At 42.2% G+C, this 4725-nt stretch overlaps 1 pseudogene; it reads left to right on the top strand.

Moving 5' to 3' along the window:
- The first annotated feature begins 918 nt into the window (after positions 1–918).
- On the top strand, positions 919–4214 carry LOC136318350 (T-cell surface glycoprotein CD1e, membrane-associated-like; annotated as a pseudogene).
- The last annotated feature ends 511 nt before the right edge of the window (positions 4215–4725 follow it).

Genomic DNA, 4725 nt, shown 5'->3' with positions numbered 1-4725 from the left:
ATTGGACTGGAATACAGAGGACCCAAGTTCAAAACCTCAAAGTTACCAGTTTGAATGTAGTTTCAACTGGTTTGAGCAAGGCTCAGCAGCTTGAGTCTGAGGTCACTGGCTTGAGCAAGAAGTCACTTGGTCTGCTCTAGCCCCTCAGTCAGGGCACATATGAGAAAGGAATCAATGAACAACTAAGGTGCCGCAATGAAGAACTGATGCTTCTCAACTTTCTCCCTTCCTGTCTATCTGTCCCTATCAGTCTCTGTCACACACACACACACACACAAAAGAAATTCTCTCTGAAATCTTAGTGTCTGACATAAATTTTACAACCAGGTGGGCTCTGATTAAATGTTAGTTGAACGTGTCTATGTAAACCAAGGTTAGTATTTAAACTGCCTGCAGGCTGCCACAGTAAATATCAATGTAAAGAACAAAAGTAAAGACTCAACACAGTTATTACTTCTCTCATGAACACCCCAGTCCCTTGAGTGCCTCCTATAAAATACTTATCTAATTAGACACATCGAGGAGGCACCAGTGCTCCCAGTACATGAACTGTGAGGGGAATGTTGCATGACTGCTCCTCATACCCAGGGGACCTGGAGACACTCAACTCATTTAGGGTAGAGTGGGAGCCCAAGGCCCTATGCATCCCCTAGAGACCCACTCATACAACATTAATGAAAATCTGTCTACTTACCAACTCATCACTTCTCGGTTAAGAATTCTTATGGATCCTTAACAGCGACAGTTGGTCTGACTAGAGAAACTGAGAAAAAGGGTATTTTTCTGAGTTTACCTGATAATCTGTATTTTCACTGCTGCTGCTTCTTCACTGTGGGTTATGGAGATTTGCCTGTGAATTATACAGCTACATTCAAAGTGACTATTTCTTTCTGACAATGATTTTAGGAAGAGCAGGATATGAAGACAGAGAATAGTCTGAGGGGACAGGAGGAACAGGCAAGGCAATGAGAAGAGTGGCAGTAGACTCCAGAGAAAAAATAATGGGTAGGTAGAAAAATACAGAAAAGATAAGAAAAGAGAGAAGAGAAGGCTGGGAAGCTGTTCATAGGAGGAGAGGACTACAGAGATATCAGGAGTGGGGACACTGCTGAAAAGGCCACAGGGCACTACTGAGGACCTTCGGTTACTTCTTTTTATAGAAATGGACATTGAGAATCCAAGTGTGGGCTTGAGTTCTCCAAGGCCAAGAGGTACTACATTTCCCAGGCAGACCACAGACTGCAGACATAGTTATCAAGCCACAACTTCTACTATACATGTTGGTGCAATGGGGCAGCTAGGAGGCAGACAAAAGTAAAAAGAAAATCTGGAAGCCAGACAGGGAAGAGATAGAGGGGAAATGAGAGACACTGTGGGAGGCTCATGACTGAGGGAGGCAGTGGGGTTCTTCCCACACAGAAGTGAGCAGAGGGAGAGGTTGATTTGTTTTTGTGGCAAAGGATGTTACAGAAAAGTTCAGAAGGGTTTGGAGGGGAAGTGTTATTTCAGGTCTGAGGACAACTTGTTCTGCTGAGGCATTCTTTATCAAACAGAACTCCAGTGCTGCTACTTCTGCCCCTGCTCTTTCAAGGAATTCTCTGCCATGGACCAAGCACAGTGGATGAGAAGAACCCAGGTGGAAACATACTGTGGTTGGGCAAAGCAGAGTGTAGAAAAGTTCTAGAGAGTATCTCTAGGAAGAGAGTAATGCTCCTACTGGGCACACTTGGAATCTGCATGCCAAGTGAGTGCCAAGCACCATCCTTGATCCCAGTCTGTTTCTCTTTCTGATTAGGGGGGACAAGAAGCTATATTGGGGGGAGGGGATATTGGAATACATGTATGTGGAAATTTGTAAGTATTACCATTCTTCTTTTCCTGCATGGGCCCCTCATCTTCCCTCCTTTCATCTTCTCTCATTGTCCCTTCTCTGTCTTTCAGCTATGCAAGTATCAGCACACGGAGGGCTGAGGCTGGCTGGGTGAGCTGCAGACTCATTGCTGGGACAGTGTTTCAAGCACTATCTGCATTCTTTGGCTTTAGTCCCAGGGTAATTTTAGCAAGGAAGAATTGAAGCACTTTCAATTACTGCTGTTGTGTATGCACAGCTTCCTTCAGGAAGTGCCGGCATTTTGCAGTCAGTTTCAGTTTGGATGTGAGTTTGCTTTTCAAGGTTGATATTTACCTGAAAGCTCTGGCCAGGGAAAATGATGTATGGACTCCAACCATTATTAAATCTTCTGTTTCCCTTGGCTTAACTTTTTCTTCTTTTCTTCACCTCTTACCAATATTCCTACTCTACCCCTTCCCCACCACATACAAAAACGACTTACATGTATATATCTTCTCAATCCTGATTATACCCTTATATTCTGGTTTCTTGGAATAGTGGTTGCTTATGTTTTTTCTCCCATTCTTGATCTCAGACTCAGCCTTTCCCAACCAAAACCTGCCCTTCTCTCTCCCTCATATAAGTGTTCACCTGATCTAAGCAATACCCAACCAGTCTCGAGTGAGATCTTCTTGACTGGTCTGCTGTCTTTCTTGCAGTATTCCCATCTAGCCCTTTCAAATTAATTATTTCAATATTCCTTTATTATTTTTACATTTTCATCCCATAGAATTCTTGCTTTTTCTTCCAAAATCTAGTCTTAATGTGGGTCACTGAATATGTTTCTTTCCTTGAATCCCTCTACTTTCTATATTGTTGATGTTTCCTCCCTACAATTTTTTCCATATTGACTCTCTCTTCCTTGAGTATCCCCAGATCCTTTTGAGATCCAGGTATCAGGCAGCTTTAGAGTGCATTCCTGGAAAGGCCTCAGAAAGTTTTTTAAATGTGGCATATCAAACACCAGATTTCTTAAGTTTCCAAGGAAATTTCTGGAAGCTGTTTCCAGGAACTAGGAGTCAGGCTCAGAATGTCTGTAATGTGCTTAATCGTCGCCACATTATTAAAGAAATTGTGCAGGGCCTTCTCAGTGACACCTGCTCTCGATTCCTGTCAGGCCTCCTGCAAGGAGGGAAGTCAGAGCTGGAACGACAAGGTGAGTCAACCTCCTCTCCCCTCACAGCCTAGGTGCTTAATTCTTGTATTCATGTTTTTTCTCTTTATCATCCCTTTGAGACACAATAAGAAGCTTGAAGGTGAGTATGGGTTCAGGGGTTCTAAGCTCTGGCTTGAGATACCTAAACTCCAAATCTTCTCATCTCTTTCCAGTGAAGCCACAGGCTTGGGTGACCAAAGGCTCCAGTCCTGTTCCTGGCCGTCTGCTGCTGGTGTGCCACGTCTCTGGCTTTCATCTGAAACCTGTGTGGGTGATGTGGATGCGGGGTCAACAGGAGCAGCGGGGCACTCGACAAGGTGAAGTCCTGCCCAATGCTGATGGGACGTGGTATCTTCAAGTAACCCTGACTATGGCAGCTGGACAGTCAGCTGGCCTGACTTGCTAAGTGAAACACAGCAGCCTGGAGTGCCATGATATAATCATCCACTGAACTGAGAAAGAACGAGGGCCCCATTGGGAAATGATAGTCTTCCAACAGTTCCAGAGCTGATGAATGAGAAATTGGAGAATGGATAAGAATGCTATATGCACAAGAGGATAAAAGTTGGAGAATACAAATCATAAGGAAGTGTAAAGATTCAAAACAGTTATATTTCAAGAAAACAGAGAAAGTGGATTAGAGGTAGTAAAGAAAAATAAAAAGAGACACATTAACTAGAAAGAATTAAAATAAGGGATCTAGAAAATACAAAAGAAAACTCTTATAAGGTCCCAACTCTGTGAAATGAGAGGCATTAACTGAGGTAGGATAGACTGTATTTCATAGATTGACATTATTTAGTCCTCAATCAGAAGGATATTTTCTCCCTTTGATATTGATCTGTTTGGCTGTAACATTTACCCTGGTTATTCTGGTGTTTGTGGACTTATGGTTTAAACAGCACAGGTGAGATTTTTCTTGTATTGTTTCCTCAACCTCTTATCCACTTATTTTTTTCTACTTTATTATTCTCTTTCAAATTTCCTGTCTTTGAGATCAAAATCCTCTTCTTCTCCCTCAGCTCAAATCTGAATGTCTGCCCTCCCCTTTCCCAGAAACCTGCCCCTCCCATGAAAGGCAACACCCAGGAACCCAGGAGATCAGAAAACCATCTCTGCTTTGCACAGAAATCATGGGTCAAAAACAAATTGTTGAAAAAGTGCTAAATGAGCCTGATCCAACTCTGCTGATACATGTTTAACCTTATCCATAAAAATCGGGTCTGCTTCTTCTTGAACATGGTTCATACTAATAAACAAAGCATGATTTTGTTAAAATAATTTTCTGACAGAGATTCTGACTCATTTGGAAACCTTTTTCCCTCATCCCCAATCTTTGAACATCCCTTTTCTGAGGCCATTGTTTGTTGATCCTTCAAACTCTATTTCACATTCCTATTTCTGAATCTTCCCTGGAAGTTTCCCTGAATGACTCAATTGAAATCACAAAACAAGTACCAGATGATCTCAATTTTATGTGGATTCTAATGAACAAAGTAAACTAATAAACAAAATAGAAGCAACTCATAGAAAACAAAGAACAGAGTAATAGCTGATAGAGGGGAGAAGTTTCAGGGGGCTGGTAAAAAAGATGAAGTGATTAAGCAGAGAAAAATGCACACAGACACAGAAAACATTAAGGTGATTACCAGAATAGATGGAAAGGAGGGTGGTGGAG

Source organism: Saccopteryx bilineata, unplaced genomic scaffold, assembly GCF_036850765.1.
Source record: "Saccopteryx bilineata isolate mSacBil1 unplaced genomic scaffold, mSacBil1_pri_phased_curated manual_scaffold_49, whole genome shotgun sequence".
Taxonomy (NCBI): domain Eukaryota; kingdom Metazoa; phylum Chordata; class Mammalia; order Chiroptera; family Emballonuridae; genus Saccopteryx; species Saccopteryx bilineata.
Note: the sequence above shows the minus strand (reverse complement) of the source record. Positions and strands in the feature narration are given on the sequence as shown.